Source organism: Heterocephalus glaber, unplaced genomic scaffold, assembly GCF_053883595.1.
Source record: "Heterocephalus glaber isolate CG9 unplaced genomic scaffold, H.glaber_assembly_v1.0 deba00001548, whole genome shotgun sequence".
Taxonomy (NCBI): domain Eukaryota; kingdom Metazoa; phylum Chordata; class Mammalia; order Rodentia; family Bathyergidae; genus Heterocephalus; species Heterocephalus glaber.
The window spans coordinates 28,002-47,965 of record NW_028258341.1 but is presented as its reverse complement, the minus strand read 5'-3'; the positions used below and the strand labels follow the sequence as shown (position 1 = coordinate 47,965).

Below are 19,964 nucleotides of genomic sequence, written 5' to 3'. Positions count from 1 at the left end.
ATTCCCCAATTGGAAAAATACTCCCTCGGGACAGAAATACTAGCCGGCAGGATGGCTTGCATCTCTGCTTCTGATGATTCCTTAGTTTTTCAAACCTTAATGCCACAGAGGTTCCTTGGACTCTCTCACCGTAATGTCTCCTTGTAATATGTATGGGACAACGATGAAACAGCGTGGGACCTCACTGGGAACCTGACAGACAACAAAGTGATAGGTACTACGAGTACCTAGGCTTCTCTTATGGCTCTCTTTTGGTGGGGAAGCAGTGTACCTATTCAGGAACATAGACAAGATACATGTGACAACTAAGTGACACCAATAATCATACCTAGGGTTATCTGTCCCGTTTTGGTTCTTAGAGTCAAGAGGACAGGAATTACAATGGCTCAAGCACCTTTCCAAATTGTTTAAAATCCTCTAGACGAAGAGCCCCTATGGTTGTCCTACACACAACCAACTCCTGGCTAGCAGGAACTTTACTTTCTTGCCTTTATATCTCTTACCACCTTCTCTTCATATATTTTTTTTCTTGCCTTTATATTTTTAAATAGATTTGAATGTATCCTAACTTCAGTATTCCTGCAGCTTCATTCTTCCTGGCCTTTGGACAGGACCCCCAGGCTTCAGTTCTATTCGCTCTATTCTGAATTAAAGTGGTTATTTCATTCTTCATTTGAGAATTTTTTGTGACTCCTGACCTGGTGTAATACTCTTATCTTTTCACTGAACTGAGGTTCCTAGCCCTTTAACCGCAACCTTCTTCTTCCTAAGCCCATGTCTGGTAAAGCCGATTGCATTTGAGCCTCTTATCTTTGGGATGGGAGTCTGAGGGACTGCATCCTGCTCAGCTGTCTCCTTGTTTACTGAGTAGCCTCCTGTGTTAGTTACTTTTCTCTCATTGCTGAGACAAAATACCAGACACCCAAAGTTAAAAGGCACGGCATTTATTTGGCTTACAGTTCATAGAGGTTTCAGTCCATAATCAGCTGGCTCTGAGGCTCGGATGGCAAACAAGCATCACAGAGAGGAAACAACATAGCACCCACACAACAGCAAAGGCAACGAGAGGGTGTAACAGCGTCTTTCTGCCCCCTTTATCTTATTCAGACTACTGGGAATAGGGTGGTACCGAACCAATCACTCACACGTAGTGGGCTAGTAATCACAGACCCTTAACCCCAGCACCACACATTCCAGATTCAACTACCTCTGACAAAGAAAGTCCCACCTCCTCCACACGAGGCTTTGGGGGGACAACTAACCACAAACCATAAAACCTCCCTTTCCTCACTGAGTCTCTTGTTGATCTGCACCTTTCTGGGACTTGGTATTGTGATGTCCAGAACCAATGCCACTGAGACAAATGTCCGCCTATTCCTTGGTTCTCAGGTAACAGCCAAGCAAGCTGCATCCAGTCAACTTCAGCATGTGTTGAGAGCAAGAATGGGACTCTCAGATTCAGAGTTTTGGAGTGTGACTCCCTCGGGGGATCCAGGACATTGATCTTCGCTCCCGGTAGCATATAAGGTTGCTCCTTCTATTCACCTGCGGGCAAATGCCTTAAACCAAACCCACATCTCCTTGAGTCACTAGAGGAAAGGTTGGTGTGCTCCCATCTGACTGCCTTACTTGGGGTTCACTCCCATGTGTGCTGGCAAGGGCACTGCTCTGTGTGGCCCCTTGTTGCGACAAAATTCCAGCTCCTTGGAGCTAAGGCCCCTTATTTTCCTTCTTTTGGATTAAGACCCTTCTCTCTGCTAATGGTTATTTTCCTCTTCACCTAAAATACTGCCAGTCCTAGAGATCCTATAGGTGGAAAGGACATAGGGACTCTTTAGTACTGAAGCTCAGGCCCAGAAAGTGTCAGGTGTGAAGGCACTAGGAGAACTTTGTGGTGCACACTTGGAAATGAGAACGGGGAGATCTCTTCAGTCCACATCCAAGAGCCTCATCCTGAACCCTGAGAATTCCTCAGCCCACCCAGTGCAAGGCCTTTTACTCCAGTGCTTCGCAATGGCAGTGAAGATGGACCACATCCAGCCAGCTGCTGAGGTCTCTAGGGCTGTCATGAGGGGCGAGTGCTAAAGGAATCACATGCTTCTAGAGACAGTACTAACTAGATCCCCACCTTGACATCCAGTAGAGCCCGGGAGTCCTACTTCTACTGGCTTGACTCACTCAGCCTCTGATCCAAGGACACCCTTACTTAGTCTCTGCGTAGGAAATCTACCCATGACAGCAAGGCTCCAGCTGCCTGATCCTGACTGTAGCAGGGGCTGTGGTCTATGAGCCGCCCTATGTGTGTGTGTGTGTCGGGGGGGGGGGATCATTTCTCCAGCACTCAGCATCTGCACATTGACTCTACTTTCATGCAAGAGCCCTCCCTTGCAGAACTAGTGTCCTGCCCATAGGATGCTGGTACTCAGCTTACACATATATTCAGGGTCTGTCTAACTCCTGAAAAAAACAAACAAACTATATTCTGTGAATCCTGGAATTTCTCTTCGTACCAAACTGAGTCCATAGCTTCCAAACATGGTCTTTTCCTTCCTCGTTCTCTAAGGTGCAAGTCTACACATGCTTCAAAGAATTGAACTTCCTGAGGTTTCATGGCCTCCACATCTCAGTCAATCCATGCAGAGGAAATCTTCACGTGCCCCACAAGGCTCTCCTTAGAATAAACAAAAGAGGATGCTGACTAGTAAATGAGGATTCAAGTACTTGTGTGTACTTGAACAGCCTAAGCAAATCCACATATACGATTCTTTTAAACTTTAGAACAAGAAAGACTAAAATGAATTGCACTATCCAGGAATTGGCAACCTCTTCCTATTTTCTCATGCTTTGACTTCAAAGATTTAGAGATGTATTTTTTCATGTTTCCAGAAAATCATTACTCATATAACATTGCTCTGCAAAAGACAATACAGCCACCAGGCATAGGAACAGGTGGTCACCAGTACTAACTGTGGGTGGAATGGAACTACAATCCAAAATTCATCTTAGGCATCCCCATTAGGAATGCTGTTATTAAAAATGAAAAGAAAAACAAAACAATGGCAGTAATTTTGAAGAGCATGTGGAGAAAGGAGAATCATTGATACACTGTTGCAGGAAAGTAAACTGCTAGAGCCTTCATAGAATACAGCCTGAGGTTCATTGAAAAATTAAAATAGAACTACCATATAGTCCAATAATTTCTCTCCTGAGTATATACCAAAAGACATGAAATGACCACTTCATGGAGAGACCTATTCTCCCATGATCGTGACAGTATTTTCCACAAAAGTCAACATATTCCTGCAACCAGAGTTCATCCATGGGTGAACTAATAAATAAGTTATCATCTTTTTATATAATAGAGTAGTAGTACTGTTCCAGAAGGATATCTTACCATTTTCAACAGCGTAGAAGAACAAAGGGAACTTACACTATGTGGAAAGTGTCAGGCATGGGAAGAAAAATACGGCATTAGACCCTTACAAGTAAAACTTAAAGGAAGGTGAATATGAAAGCATGGAAAGGCACAATAAAAGCATATTAAAGGTGAGGGTGGGATGCAGAGATGTTTGTGAAGGCTATAAATATGCAGTTCTGAAGGATGAAGAAATCTACAAGCCTAATATGCAACAGGAAGACTGTACACATAATATTGAATTTTATCCTGGAAATTGACTGAAAGTGTAGTCTTTAGGTGCTCTTGGCACAAAATTATACACGTATGTGAATAAAGGATATGGTCAATGATTTGGTTGCAATAATTTTGCTACATATATATATATATATATATATCAACATGACATTGTACAACTGAAATTTATGTAATAAAACTAAACCCCTTATTCAGGACACAGTATATTGTTCAACAGAATGAAAGGACACAAAATATTTTTATTGTGTTGTTTAGAACAATACTTTTACAGTTAAAAATAACAAAGAGTAGTAGATGTCTATGCCCTGTCATTAAGCAACACAGACATTGAAGCTAAATGAGTCTATTAGATGGAACACATTTTAAAGTACAAAAGGGCAAAGGAGTAAATCTTCAAGACATTGAAATAAAGGAAGAATTAAAAGAAAAATACACAACATATTCAAACTAGATCAGAATTTGTCCTTCATACTTAGAGTGTTGACAGCCCTTTCCTACAGACTAAAGACTGTGCCTCAGAACTCACAGGACACAGGGCAAGTTCCTGGACATGGACCTACGACATGTGATAGCTCCAGCAATAGTAGCCACATTGGCTGCCACTCAGACTCATGCTCTTTCCTCCTCATGTTTGAAAAACTCATTATACTTCATTGGGCCAGGGACCTCATGGCCCCAAAAGGCTAGGAGCATGGTCTGGACTCGACAGCACCCCAGGGTTCTGCTTGGTGCTTCTTTCGTTCCGTGTTAGCCTCTCATTTTGAATTCCCACACATCCCGAGACTCTTGTCTCACCTGACATGACATAGCCTTTCCTCTTTCACAGTTCTCAAGTCTCTCACAGCTGGGACAAATGAGTGAGGTGATACCGAAACTGGCATCTCTGCCTGGACCCTATAGGTCTGAAAGAAAGTGGGGACTAATCTCTTTAAGCCCATAGGGTGATGTACTGTTGTATACAGCAGTTCTCACTTATGCGTGTTCTCACATAGGCTCTTTTCACATGGTTTACAGACTTGCTGCAAAACCCCACAGCCCTTCCAACTGTTAAGCACATTCATTCTTTTTTTCCCTTAAATTCTTTTATTGGTACATTTTAGGCATACAATACATTCACATTTATCATTGGGTGCTTCTACCTGTACATGATGTATCTTGGTTCTTATTTTTTCCCCATTCCCTGTGTGCCCTTCACCCCTACACCCTTCCCTATTCACAAAGATTTTGTTTCCATTTTTTCCTTTTCTCATAATTTTTCCTTTCCCTTCTTTCCTTTCCTCCTCCCCTCGCACTTCCCCTGCACCTTTGGACCTTTTCTTCCTATTTCAAATTATCAATTATTCATTTTAATCCTTATTTACACTTTCAGTTTCTCACACCAGAGAAACTATTTACACATATGTGTCCTATTTATTTCATTTAAGAGTATGGCCTCAATATGCATCCATTTAGTTATAAATGTCTCTAGTTTGTCATTCTTTATGGCTGAGAGGTACTCCATTTTATTAAAAAACCACATCTTCTTTATTCAGTTTCCAGTTGATGGGCACTTGGGCTGTTTCCAAGCTTTAGCTATTACAAACTGTGCTGCTATAAACATGGGTGCTCATATATCTCTGTGGTATGATTCTTTAATTTTTCGGGAAGATACCCAGCCGGGGAATAGCTGGGTCAAATGGGACCTCTAGTCCTAATTCGTTGAGGTATCTCCATACTGATTTCCACAGTGGTTGCACCAGTCTGTACTCCCAACAATGGAGAATGGTTCCTTTCTCCCCACAACCCTGCCAAAATTTGTTATTGGTTGATTTCTTGATAGGAGCCATTCTTTCTGGGGTGGGGTGGAATCTCAGCATTGTTTTCATCTGTATCACTTGAATAACCAGTGATGTTGAACATTTTTTCGTATGTTTATTTGTTGCTTTTACATGTTTGCCTGAGAAATGTCTGTTCATTTCAGATGCTCCATTTTTAATTAGGTCTTTGTATTTGGGGGGTCTGATTTTTTTCTAGTTCTTTATAGATTCCAGATAGTAGACCTTTGCTTGAAGAACAGCTGGTAAAATTTTTTTCTCACAGTGTATGTTGTCTATTAGTTCTGTTGATGGTTTATCTTGCAGTGCCGAAGCTTTTTAATAAGATCAAATCCCAGCTATTGATTCTTTGTGCTAGTGCCCGTGCTACTGAGGTTTTGTTCATAAAGTCTTTTCCTATGCCAATGTGTTCAAGAGTTCTACCTAACTTACCTTCCAGCAAATTTAGTGTTTCTGTTTTAATATTTAGATCTTTAATCCACTTCAATCTTAGTTTAGTGAATGGTGATAGAAATGGATCTAGTTTTAATCTTTGGCAAGTTGAAATCCAGTTTTTCAAACACCATTTATTAAATAGACTATTTCCTATGCCTGGTGGCTGTATTGTCTTTTGCAGAGCAATGTTATATGAGTAATGATTTTCTGGAAACATGAAAAAATACATCTCTAAATCTTTGAAGTCAAAGCATGAGAAAATAGGAAGAGGTTGCCAATTCCTGGATAGTGCAATTCATTTTAGTCTTTCTTGTTCTAAAGTTTAAAAGAATCGTATATGTGGATTTGCTTAGGCTGTTCAAGTACACACAAGTACTTGAATCCTCATTTACTAGTCAGCATCCTCTTTTGTTTATTCTAAGGAGAGCCTTGTGGGGCACGTGAAGATTTCCTCTGCATGGATTGACTGAGATGTGGAGGCCATGAAACCTCAGGAAGTTCAATTCTTTGAAGCATGTGTAGACTTGCACCTTAGAGAACGAGGAAGGAAAAGACCATGTTTGGAAGCTATGGACTCAGTTTGGTACGAAGAGAAATTCCAGGATTCACAGAATATAGTTTGTTTGTTTTTTTCAGGAGTTAGACAGACCCTGAATATATGTGTAAGCTGAGTACCAGCATCCTATGGGCAGGACACTAGTTCTGCAAGGGAGGGCTCTTGCATGAAAGTAGAGTCAATGTGCAGATGCTGAGTGCTGGAGAAATGATCCCCCCCCCCCGACACACACACACACATAGGGCGGCTCATAGACCACAGCCCCTGCTACAGTCAGGATCAGGCAGCTGGAGCCTTGCTGTCATGGGTAGATTTCCTACGCAGAGACTAAGTAAGGGTGTCCTTGGATCAGAGGCTGAGTGAGTCAAGCCAGTAGAAGTAGGACTCCCGGGCTCTACTGGATGTCAAGGTGGGGATCTAGTTAGTACTGTCTCTAGAAGCATGTGATTCCTTTAGCACTCGCCCCTCATGACAGCCCTAGAGACCTCAGCAGCTGGCTGGATGTGGTCCATCTTCACTGCCATTGCGAAGCACTGGAGTAAAAGGCCTTGCACTGGGTGGGCTGAGGAATTCTCAGGGTTCAGGATGAGGCTCTTGGATGTGGACTGAAGAGATCTCCCCGTTCTCATTTCCAAGTGTGCACCACAAAGTTCTCCTAGTGCCTTCACACCTGACACTTTCTGGGCCTGAGCTTCAGTACTAAAGAGTCCCTATGTCCTTTCCACCTATAGGATCTCTAGGACTGGCAGTATTTTAGGTGAAGAGGAAAATAACCATTAGCAGAGAGAAGGGTCTTAATCCAAAAGAAGGAAAATAAGGGGCCTTAGCTCCAAGGAGCTGGAATTTTGTCGCAACAAGGGGCCACACAGAGCAGTGCCCTTGCCAGCACACATGGGAGTGAACCCCAAGTAAGGCAGTCAGATGGGAGCACACCAACCTTTCCTCTAGTGACTCAAGGAGATGTGGGTTTGGTTTAAGGCATTTGCCCGCAGGTGAATAGAAGGAGCAATCTTATATGCTACCGGGAGCGAAGATCAATGTCCTGGATCCCCCGAGGGAGTCACACTCCAAAACTCTGAATCTGAGAGTCCCATTCTTGCTCTCAACACATGCTGAAGTTGACTGGATGCAGCTTGCTTGGCTGTTACCTGAGAACCAAGGAATAGGCGGACATTTGTCTCAGTGGCATTGGTTCTGGACATCACAATACCAAGTCCCAGAAAGGTGCAGATCAACAAGAGACTCAGTGAGGAAAGGGAGGTTTTATGGTTTGTGGTTAGTTGTCCCCCCAAAGCCTCGTGTGGAGGAGGTGGGACTTTCTTTGTCAGAGGTAGTTGAATCTGGAATGTGTGGTGCTGGGGTTAAGGGTCTGTGATTACTAGCCCACTACGTGTGAGTGATTGGTTCGGTACCACCCTATTCCCAGTAGTCTGAATAAGATAAAGGGGGCAGAAAGACGCTGTTACACCCTCTCGTTGCCTTTGCTGTTGTGTGGGTGCTATGTTGTTTCCTCTCTGTGATGCTTGTTTGCCATCCGAGCCTCAGAGCCAGCTGATTATGGACTGAAACCTCTATGAACTGTAAGCCAAATAAATGCCGTGCCTTTTAACTTTGGGTGTCTGGTATTTTGTCTCAGCAATGAGAGAAAAGTAACTAACACAGGAGGCTACTCAGTAAACAAGGAGACAGCTGAGCAGGATGCAGTCCCTCAGACTCCCATCCCAAAGATAAGAGGCTCAAATGCAATCGGCTTTACCAGACATGGGCTTAGGAAGAAGAAGGTTGCGGTTAAAGGGCTAGGAACCTCAGTTCAGTGAAAAGATAAGAGTATTACACCAGGTCAGGAGTCACAAAAAATTCTCAAATGAAGAATGAAATAACCACTTTAATTCAGAATAGAGCGAATAGAACTGAAGCCTGGGGGTCCTGTCCAAAGGCCAGGAAGAATGAAGCTGCAGGAATACTGAAGTTAGGATACATTCAAATCTATTTAAAAATATAAAGGCAAGAAAAAAAATATATGAAGAGAAGGTGGTAAGAGATATAAAGGCAAGAAAGTAAAGTTCCTGCTAGCCAGGAGTTGGTTGTGTGTAGGACAACCATAGGGGCTCTTCGTCTAGAGGATTTTAAACAATTTGGAAAGGTGCTTGAGCCATTGTAATTCCTGTCCTCTTGACTCTAAGAACCAAAACGGGACAGATAACCCTAGGTATGATTATTGGTGTCACTTAGTTGTCACATGTATCTTGTCTATGTTCCTGAATAGGTACACTGCTTCCCCACCAAAAGAGAGCCATAAGAGAAGCCTAGGTACTCGTAGTACCTATCACTTTGTTGTCTGTCAGGTTCCCAGTGAGGTCCCACGCTGTTTCATCGTTGTCCCATACATATTACAAGGAGACATTACGGTGAGAGAGTCCAAGGAACCTCTGTGGCATTAAGGTTTGAAAAACTAAGGAATCATCAGAAGCAGAGATGCAAGCCATCCTGCCGGCTAGTATTTCTGTCCCGAGGGAGTATTTTTCCAATTGGGGAATTGAGGTCCAGGCCCTCCTCCAACTGTATCTGGTGGGTGAGTTTATAGAAGGTATAAGAATATCCTGACAGTTTTCCAATAGCTTCCTTCCGTTCCAGTGTCTCTCTTGGTCATGCTTAGAGAGAGAACTCAGTTTGATGCAATTTGGTCATCTTAGGAAATAGTCAGCACTGAGCTATACTGGTAACACTTGCCGTCTTTCCTAGGGCTCACACTACCAGATGTTGGTGGGAGCCTTCCCCAATAGCTCCAGCGAGAAAAAAAAGGTAAAAAGATAAGGAGCGAGAGTGAGGTTCCAGTCAATTACCAGACAAAACCAGTAATGGAATGCTCCCCAAAGTGGGGTCTCCCTGGTATTGGGATGTGAGGTGTGACTCTTCATGTACTACCACAGTATCTGAAGAGATCGTATCCCTTGGGAAGCAGGCATATCAAACCAAGCCATTGAAAGGTTAAACTAAGGATTATATCAGGACAACTAGCCAAAGCAGAGCATGAATCAGAGCCTCTTTAGGATGACTTGTCTTCTGCGGAAGCAAGTAATCGTTTTCTGGAAGAGGAGTTTGAGGTCCTCTAGTGGCTCACAGGTGTAATGGTCGGTCTGTTCGTCTTTGGGTTGTGAGGACATCCGGTGTTTGAGTCCACATCCGGTGTTTGAGTCCAGGGTGATGTACTGGAGACTTAATGTCTATTAACTTGATGGCTAGTAGGGTGGACAAGATCACACTGTGTTGCCTCTCCCACGTTGGTTCTAGAGAAGGAGACAATACCGGGAGAGACCAGGCCTCTGGTTAAGAACATAGGGGCTCCTGGGTCCCTGGGTCCAGCTTCAGACAATGTTGCAGGGTATTGTTGAAACTTAGTTAGGGCCATTGGGTCTCTGATCTGAGCCACAATCTCTTGATCTACTAAATAATCATTGATGAAAAAAGGGGCACCTGTACAACATTTCCAAGGGGCTGAATCCCAGAGTGTCAGTGCATTTCTGATACATATCAGGGCCGAAGGAAGTAGGGTAGGCACTATAGGGTGAGTCTGCTGGCTTAGCTTTCTCGGATGTCCTTTAAGGAAGTCCTTTGTCTTGTGTGCCTTTCCTGAGGACTCTGGCCTCCAGGTACAATATAGATGGTATTGAGTTCCCAAGGCTTGGGATGCTTCCTTGGTGGCAGCAGCCTTGAGGGAAGGTCCATTATCACTCTGGAAATTTTTAGGGAGCCCAAACCTGAGAATAATTTTTAATGTTAAAGTCCTTATCACCTTTGTAGCCTTCTCCGTGTCACATGGGAAGGCCTCTATGAATGAAGCATCTACCTACACTAAGAGGTACTGGGTTCTCCTGCTCTTGGACATAGGGATGAAATATATCTGCCAATCTTCTCCAGGGTAGGCCCTGTTTCATTTGTTGTCAGAAAATTTTTTTGTGTGAAGAGCTATTTTGTTGCCAAACCTCGTATATCCTTATAACTTGATATATTGTTTGATGAAGCCCCTTTAATGGTTCCAGTTCCTTGGGTCCCCCAGGCTGAGATGAAGGTCTGGGTGTTGGGATGGGGGAGCATCCTGGGGCCCTTCAGCCTTGTGAGCTCTGGACCACCTTGAAAGAGAGGTTTGGTCCTAGGGACCTTCATCACCAGGGATACTCTGATTTCCAGTGTTCCCTTTGACACATAGGACAGAGCTTGTGTGGCTTCCCATTATTCTGGAAAGATAATCCTCTTGACATTCTCTACAAAAAATTTCCTGGCTATCCACAATTGTAACAAGATAGCTGAACATTTTGGGAGCCCTGGGGTGCTGGGATGGTTCCCTGAAGGGCCACTACCAGGCAGGCTTCTGGCTTTTTCTAGGCTCTTTTACCCTTTCCCTAGCTTCCTTCTGATCTCTATTATAGAAGGGCTTCCTGATCACTTTAAGAAGGTTTGTGAGGGTACTATCTGGTCTTATTGTCTGCTTTCTTTTTTTTTTACCTTTTTTCAATCAAGTTGAAGAATAGTGTTATAATGTACACTTCTTTCAGGTAACCATCTCTCATCATCTTCCAGACGGTAAGTCGCCTAAGAGTAGGTGTAAAAGGAAGTCACATGGTGCCCCTTTAGGTTCTGGAGTTCAAAGGACTCCCAATTTTTGAGGATGCATTTAAAAGGGTGATGGCAGCTGGGACAGAGCTTCTCATTCTTCTGAAAAACACCAAAGGGAGAGGTGTCCCTTGTTTTCCTTATTGAAGTACTCCCTGGCTCAATTGTCCCTTGGCCACATGTGAGGTCATGCTTGCTAGAGACTGCAAACTAGGATCAAGAGGGCATGGGGCCACCAGATTAGTCACTCTGACCACCATTCCCTTTGACCACTCTTGTGTCCCTGAAGTCCTTTAGTTGTAGCACCAATTTGGACTCCCTTTGCTCAAAAGAAATTGAAACACATCTGGAAATGGAATTGCAGATCAACTGTGTTAGAACCTTTGTTATGTGCCAAAGGACAACCAAAGTTACAACGAGGCAGAGCCCCAGCAGCCACGGAGTTGGGCAAATGAGGCATTTAAGGATTTCTTTGTCATTAAACCTGAACTCAAACCGGAGATTGCAACTAGACCTAGATGGTCATCTGTCCATCAGGTTGCCACCAGCATTGCTCCCTTCCATTAACCCCATGTAAAAAGGCAGGAAATTCTACTTGGCTGTGGTGCCCCTCATCCTTGCATTCTCAGAACAATAGAAAATAAACCATTGCTGACAGTCAGAGTAGAGAGAAGAGTTGGAACTGATGATTTGAGAGTCAATGTTGTAGCCTTTCAGCCACCTTTGAGCCAGCAAGTCTAGAAGGAACACCCTAGGCTCAACCAAACCCACAAGAAAATAACTCAACATACATATTTCTTTTCAGAAACTTCATTCTCTACAGACCTTTCTCAATATACTTGGACTTCCTGGTTTTGCTGCTGTCTTTCCTTTTTGCATCCTCATACGGCAAAATCTTCCCCTTATCGTATAAAATCTTCTCATACCAAAAATGTATCTTTGTACTTGAAACTTTCTTCACACTTCCTTCTGTATCCTACTTATTAATTTCTTTCTGTAAGAAGCCTAATAGCCATTTAAAATGCCCTTATTATACTTTGTTTTTTCCTTTGGTCTCAGAGTGAGTTTGTCGATGTTTACATCGCAGTTAGGACTGGCTGACCAACAGACCTCCAAGTGGCTTTGAGCAGCATCCTTATCTTACCCTAAGCAGTAAGCAGCAGAAGAGAGAGTTAACTGTGTATTTGTGGTTTGAGAACTATCACAATGCACAAGAAATATTTTAAGTATATGAATTAAACAAAAAGTACCAACTCAAATTGGAATCCAAAAGTGAATTGATCAGTCAACCAAGATTTGTCCCAATGGGCCCTTGTGAACTCCTCATAGGTTGCTGAGCAGATGTATTCCCTTCCCTGACAGCCCTAGAGAGAAGTTGATCTCAGTGCAGGCTGCATACATTTTAAGAGCCATCTAGATAAGAAAGGAGAAATGTAACATTTGTCTGAAAGCACCAGTTTATCCAACATTCAGGAAGTTAAGAGAGCAATTTGGCAGATGGGAGTGATGGAAAGAGATGCATTTGAGTGACAAGAAGAATGTGACTCAGAGGGGAGATTTAAAAGCACAGGCAAGGGCTGGGAATGTAGCTCAGTGGAGAGGCACCTGCCTGGCCAGCTCAAGACCCTGAGTTTGATTCCAGGAAGCAAAACATAAATAATAAAATATTAAAATTACAGGCAAGCCCCTCAGAACTCAAAAGCAACCAGGGGAAAGCATTTAAGGGGCAAGAAAAGATGATGTGATAAAGTCATTTTACCTTTTATTGCAGAAACCAAACATAAACCTAGAGGACGCGTGGGAGTTGTCTTGAGCACGGAAGAGCCTACAACACTGTTCCATGCCTGAATTATCTTTTCATGAGAGTATTTCAAAACTGTGAATGTACTAATAGATTTTACCTATCTGACTTGTGTCCACAGAAGTTCAACCAGACAATTAAGATGAGAAAGGATATAGGGCCTTTCTTATCTCCTGTCTCAGTTTGCCAACAAAAGGAGTCATGCCAGAGAAAAGTGATTTGTTCTCTCTATTGCCTGCCAGGAGTTCAAGGAATGCTATGTCTAAGGACCATCAGCCACAGAAAGACAAGTGTAGCAAGGACAGAGATGACTCCCTCAGCACTAGAAGGATCAAATCAGAAAGGAAAACTGTGGTGAAACTGGGCCAACCTTGCCTCCACTCATGTTAGAGGGAGATCAGCTCAGCACACATCAGTGAAACCTGTCCTTCAAACTTTAAGATAGGTGACCGTGCTAATCAATATTAATTGCTTGTTGGTTTGCCAATATTGTTTTGGGCAGAGAGCGGCAAAGTAAAAGCAAAGAGTGTAGGAAAGTGTAGAGTTTTTTTCATCTTGTCTTGGAATCTTGGAAGAGCTCCCAAATATGTTACTGAAATGCCAGGGCTGTGTCCTACAGTGAGAGAGAGTAAAACTGTGAGACAGAGGAGGTAGGGTGCAAGGAAATCTATTTCAAAAATATAAAGGCAAAAAAGTAAAGCTCCCGCTATCTGGGATGGTGTTCTCAGCAGGACACGCAACAGGGCTCTTTGTCTAAGGAGATTTAAGAGATTTTGAAGGGAGCTCGAGCCATTGTGTCAGCAATACAATCTCTAACTTACAGGAGATCACATATGTTTTTACTATCTAATCTCTGCAGTGTGTATGTAGTTTCCATGCAGGGCCCATGTACACTTGACCCGTGGCCTACCTTGTCATGCTCCAGGGAGCCCGCAGAAAGCCAAAAGACACCTGGCAGATGTTTTTGTAAGATCCCTGGAGAATCATGACTCAGGAAACTCTATTTTGGGCTGGATGACTCCATTTTGGGGGTCACAGTCCTCACTGCCTAAGAGAATCCTGACACTTGTCTCACTAAAACCTAGTACATAGGGCCGGGGATTTAGCTTAGTGGTTCCACTGCCGGCCTTGCAAGCTGAGGACCTGGGTTCGAACTCTGGCACCCCCCCCCCCCAAAAAAAACCCTAGTACATAAACAAACAAATGTTGTCTCTGTGCTCAGTCATGGGAAGTCGAGGTGTGAGCTGTCAGGTTGAGCTGCCCCCTTTCTCTCTCCAGGGTGATCTCAGACAGAAAATACCTGTATTAAATGAGACATCTACATCAATAAGAGTCCTCATTCCTAATCGGAGTGGAGGTGACAACAGGGAGGTGAAAGTGGGGACAGTTTTAAAAGAATGAATAGACACACATAGGGTCGTGTGAATAATATGAGAGCTTGAAGACGTGAGCAGGAGGGCATAACAAATGTCTTTCACTTCTTCCTGGAACACCTAAGGAAGTGAGGCTCATGGTCATAGTAGGCAACCTTGGACTGGAATATAAGGGATTCCAGTTAGTGATAAGAATCAAGGAGAAAATCCTGAGAGTTGAGGGAACCACCCATCCCAAATCTGTGAGGACAACACTGAATTCCTTCCCAATTGTCCACCTTGAGAGGCTGGAGGTTGCTGTGATGTGGCTAGATAAGAAAATTTTACTCTGTCCTAAAATAAATCTCAGTGTATTATGTTTATTAATATGAATGAGTAGGCATTAATATGGGAAAATCACCGAGAGGGGACTTAGCTGAGCACCGAATCGGAAGGTGGATCCTGAAAGTTGCATCCCCAGTCAGCCTTGGGAATCCACAGCCTGAGGTACGCAGATGTATCACCACTTCAGTTTCACCTCTACGAATCAGGGAGATGACGCACTTTGTATCAATCTCTAAGAATCAGAAAAGCTGATGATAGAGCTCTGGCCCTGACTGAATGAGAACTACAGAGAAAACTGAGCAATCTACGGGTGCAGGGAAATTGTACGGGACAGCACCAGGGGCTTGGAAGTGCTGTGCCATACTCTATGCTATGAATTCCTATGGGGTTCCACCGCCCATGCTGAAATCATCGAGATGGAAGTCCTGGAGTATTTGGCTGAGGTCAGTTGTACTATGGCCACCGACTTCCCATCCCATTAACATGAGGTTTTGACACATGCAGAAGAAAAAGCCCAGGCCACAGTTGCAACTAGCCATGTCCCTGATGCTCAGGCTAGCCCCTCTTCCCAGGGTTCCTTTCACACAGTTCACCTCCAGTGAGATGTGATGCAGATCCTTCACTTTGTGGTCGAAATGGTCTGTGAATCTTTGTTCTTATGCATGAACAACTTGTTGCCAACTTATTTTCTTGTATCTCTCAACTGGGCTTCTTTATCAGAATGTGCATTTAGGTTCAGAATATAATTTGATAAATACTATGCTATTACACATTCATCATTATTTATCTGTTTTTACTAAGTCATTGATTAGTTTTACTTACAAATTGGAATTCCTGAAAACACGTTGGTGCTCTACACCAAGATGACATGGAAATGAGGTATCCTGGAAATGGAAAGATACACAGCCAATAGTAGGGATTAGCTCATCGAAGCAAAAGAGTAAATGTCGCTCAGTTTTCATTATTCCATTCAGGTTCTTTCTATACATTTAAAGAGTACCTACCTAAATTTGCTTAAATTACTCAAAAATGTGCAAGAAATTATATCATAAATATTCACACGTCTCTGCATGACTTGTATTTTACCAAATATTAGTTGAGCATCTGATTTTGTGACAATTTTATATTTTTATTAGGACTTTGTAGCCCAAGGGGACTCAGCTCCTGCCTATGCAATGGTAGGTTCTGGGATAAGCTATCTTTACGGACCAAGATGAGATTCACTCACATTCATGAGGAAGTAATAAACAGGGAAAACCAGGGATACAGAAAAAATTTTTCTTAGATTTCATTGGTGAGCAGCACTTTTTTGCAGCATCCCCCCTGATTTTTGTTTTCCTTGTTTGTCATTATCCCAAAGTCTGCATAATCTATGACATCATCTTGAAGAAGAGTAAATTATCAGAGCTAGGTGAATGATGATTTCTCATGTCAAAATCATCATAGTTAAAAATTGCCACTGCAGTAAGTCTCCTTACAAGGCAGGTAGGGCCACAAATGCTTTGTTTATGCTCCATATCTTCCTAAAGTCCTACCAGCCAGGGTTATCATATTCACTTCTCATTAGACAGAGCAAGTTTCATTCAGTTTGTTAATGTGCCCAAAATAGCAGGGTGAGAAAGTAATAAGGTTATGGCTGGAACCTTTGTTTGCACCCCACACATCTCGACTCCTCCTATGCTGAGACGTACTTTGTCTCTCATTTAATGTTCTTCTCACTGTCCCTCAAATATCTCATTTTATGGAAAGCATGAGCTTGCACCCGAACTACTACATGGGAATAAATAATTTGAGCAAACAAGAAAAAGAATGATTGAAATATTTAAATATTGAAGGTTTATTTATATTTGCAATGTTACACAGCCCTCCAAAAGCAAGAGTATTCAAATTCACCCTGTTGGGCTATACATTCAGTAGCTCAGTGTAGAACACTTGCCTAGTTTGCATGAGGCCCTGAGTTTAACCACGGGAAACGCAAGAAAGAATCAAATTCTTCCTTGTAGAATGGAAATCAATGTAGAAGTGGAAATCAGTGAAAGGAACCAACGTAGAAAGGAAATGAAATCAATTCTTCTCTGTAATAGAAGTTATTCAGAAATCTTAGTCTGGATGATAAAGGCAAGGACTATATGACATTGTTTGTCTCTGACCACCTACATATCCAGGCTCCCTTCCCAGTATGCACAGCTTCCTCATCTCGAAAGACATCTGAGGAAGGCGCTAATTCTCTACAACGTTTGCAGAGGGGGAAATAAGGAAATACGTTACATGCACAGGCAACTTTTGAACGTATCTATCCCTGTGGGAAGCAAAATAAAAATGTGGACCTCAATATCTTTATAGGATGAGTAAGGAGACCAACAGCAGAGAATATGGGAACTGTCACAGGAAGACTAGTGAAGTCCACTTTCAGATGCCCAAGTTCCAAGAGGCAGAAACCGATCTCAGTATCCCCTCATACTCGTCAGACTTGTGCAAAATCTTTGGGACCTCAGGGCACCATCTTCAGATCAGGAAAGTAAAGAGTCCCCACCACGGTTAGGGATAAAAGTTATAAAACAAGGTGGCGGGGCGGCTGGGCACGGTGACCTGATCCACCATAATCACTCTCTGCTAGAACATGGGATAGAGTATACTGGACAATGTGGGTGCTTCGAGGGCAGGAGAAGGAGGATTTCCAGGTCATGCCAGAGATTGCTGAGTGGAACAGCCCTCCACAAGAGCGGGGACAACACAGATTCCTTCTACTACCATTGGCCAAGTCAGAGCTCAAGCGGTTGTTCCCACATGGGGAAATTGTTACCTCTGCTTAAGGGATTCGGGAACTTAGAATTACAACATATGCCTTACATACAGGAGGCGGGTGGAGGACACTGAAGAACATAGGCAGCACACCTCATGTCCGTGATAGATACCCAGAATGCTCCCCATTGACAGGTCTCAGAGAGTGCAGGTAGAAATGATAGCATACGTTGGCCATCATTTTGGACACCAAAGTGCCAGGGAAGGAAGATGATGACGTTAGGGCAGGTGCCAGAGAGCAAAGACAGGAGGAATGTAGGGGCTACAACAGGGTTATGTTTGGGATGCTTTGCTCTCACAATGTGTCAAACCACCCATCAAAAAGCTCCAATCTGCATGCCATAAATTTTACTCTTGCGAGATTTATCAGTTCACCCACTCACGGACACTTTGATGGATTGGATATGTTGGTTCTTGTAAATGATGCTGCCACAAACATGCCAGAGTATGTCTCTCCATGAGGGAGATGTTTCATTTCCTTTTGGTGTTTTTGCATAAAAGGCATCGATAGGCTACATGGTACTGTTGTTTAAAATTTTTGTTGAACTGCCAGACTGTACTCAAGGATGACTATAGAAATTTATGTTTCCACCAACTGTGCAAAAGGATTCTCTTTTCTTCACATCCTCATTGAATGTCTTGTCTTTTTGTTTTTTTTAAGTGGACCCTTTCACCTCGGGACAAATATGTACTGCCCCAGGATTAATTAAATCCATATTATTTATTTCTTGCTTAATGGAATATGATGAAACGTAATACAACTGGAGAGAATAGATATTTGAAAGCCAGTAATATTCTGTTTAACTTACATTCTGAGTGTGTATATAAATTATGGTTCTATAACTTCTGCTATACTTGCAATATCTGTATCTTAACGGTGACAACAGTTTTATTACAGAAGCAGCTGCTCTGTTTTAAATTCCATATAACATGCTTAGATTCTAGGTCTTGGCTCTTTAACGTAAGTCAAAGTTCTCTTGTGTTTTGGTCAGCATACACACTTCTCATTTCATTTGATGTACACAGCCAATGTGGGAAGTAAAAAAATTACCAGCTAGTTCAGAGAGCTAAGTTGAGAAAATGATTGTGCCAAAGCCCGACCCCAAATTTTAATTTGTAATTTAGCATGTATCTCATGCAATTTGGGGAGCATCAGACTTAATCTGCAATTGTCAGAAGCCTTGTTACAGTTTAAAGCACATTAACTAAAATGTGTACAATGTCAGTGTTGATGATAAATGCAGTTATGACCTCAGTACACTTTTGGCATTCTTCAAGAAAGCATATTAAGTTTAATATAGAAATATTTAGTTTACATTTAGCTTGTGCTCAGGTAATAATAAACATTTGTTCACTGTTGATCTCATACATTCTTTCTCATACACTTGGAGCAACCTTTGGCTACGTGGCTGGCCTTGCTATTTCACCACTCTGGATATACGGGAATAGAAAGCAACTTCCGTACACGAAAAATGAACTGGAGCAAAGGGAGAAGATATTTCTTTGTGCAGGTTCCATGAGGCCTGCGTGGAAATGTATATGGTCAAAGCCATGCAGTTCCATGTACAGCACTGCGTTTTGTTTTGTTTTTAATGTAGTTTCAACATGATGTGATTGTAGCTTTTTAAACTATGAAAACCCCGAGAGATTGTACCTTCTAGTTGAAATGAAGTATTTATAATAGATTGTGGCTTTGGATTCTACTTACTGATCCTCATACCTTTAAGGATCATTCTTAGTGAACTTTATAGCATTCTGAGGACAGGTTTTTGTTTTTGTTTTCTTTGAAGTATGAAACTGCTTCGTTAGCAGAGGTGTGGGTATCGCTGTTGCGTTTCACATTCTTTCTGAGAGTAACTGATAGTTTTCTTGGCCACTGAAGAGGTTTTTCATGTAATCAAACAACAGTTTATGTATTTTGACCCTATTGTTTTTTTTAACTTTTTAAAATGGTTCTTTGGAGTTAAAATGGCTATTACAGCCTCATCAAAATCAGGCTTCAGTCCCTTCTGGGTTAAAGCTGAACATTGCGCAGAGCGCTATGCTGCTATCTCTTTTGCTTGTTTCCGTCCTTGTTCCACACATACAGGTTTTTCTTTCATATCCTTCAGTCTTGCTAAAGTTTTGGGGTCATCTCAGAGATCAATCTGGGTTCCTAGTCATAAAAAGGGTACATTTGGTGCACATTCCTTAAGTTTTGGTACCCACTCTTGTTTCCCATTTTGAAAAGAGGCTGGATTGATCACCCACCGAGGAGCATATGCGGAAGACCTGAGTCACTGAATAAGATAAAGGCCTCAGACGATCATAGTCTTCCTTCTCCAAGACATCCAACTCCTTTTCTTCCTCCAAAGCCTGAGTGCCAAGCCAGATTCTCAGGGATACTGAGGCAGGCACTGTCCGACCATGTCCTAGAGTCCCAGGAGGTACTGCTTGCCCATTACAGTGATACTGACTGTGTAGTGCTGAAAGACGGTGGGCATGGATTTCTGGGGAAGGCGTCCTTGGTGTAGCTCACGAGCAGGCACGTCTGGCCCACCGCCCCATCGCCCACCACTCCGCACTTGAGCATCAGCACTCCGGGCCCCTGAGCCAT

The 19,964-nt window shown here is 42.7% G+C and overlaps 1 pseudogene; it reads right to left on the bottom strand.

The window, feature by feature from the left end:
- Positions 1-19,257: 19,257 nt before the first annotated feature.
- LOC147824306 (rho-related GTP-binding protein RhoQ-like) lies at positions 19,258-19,964 on the bottom strand (annotated as a pseudogene).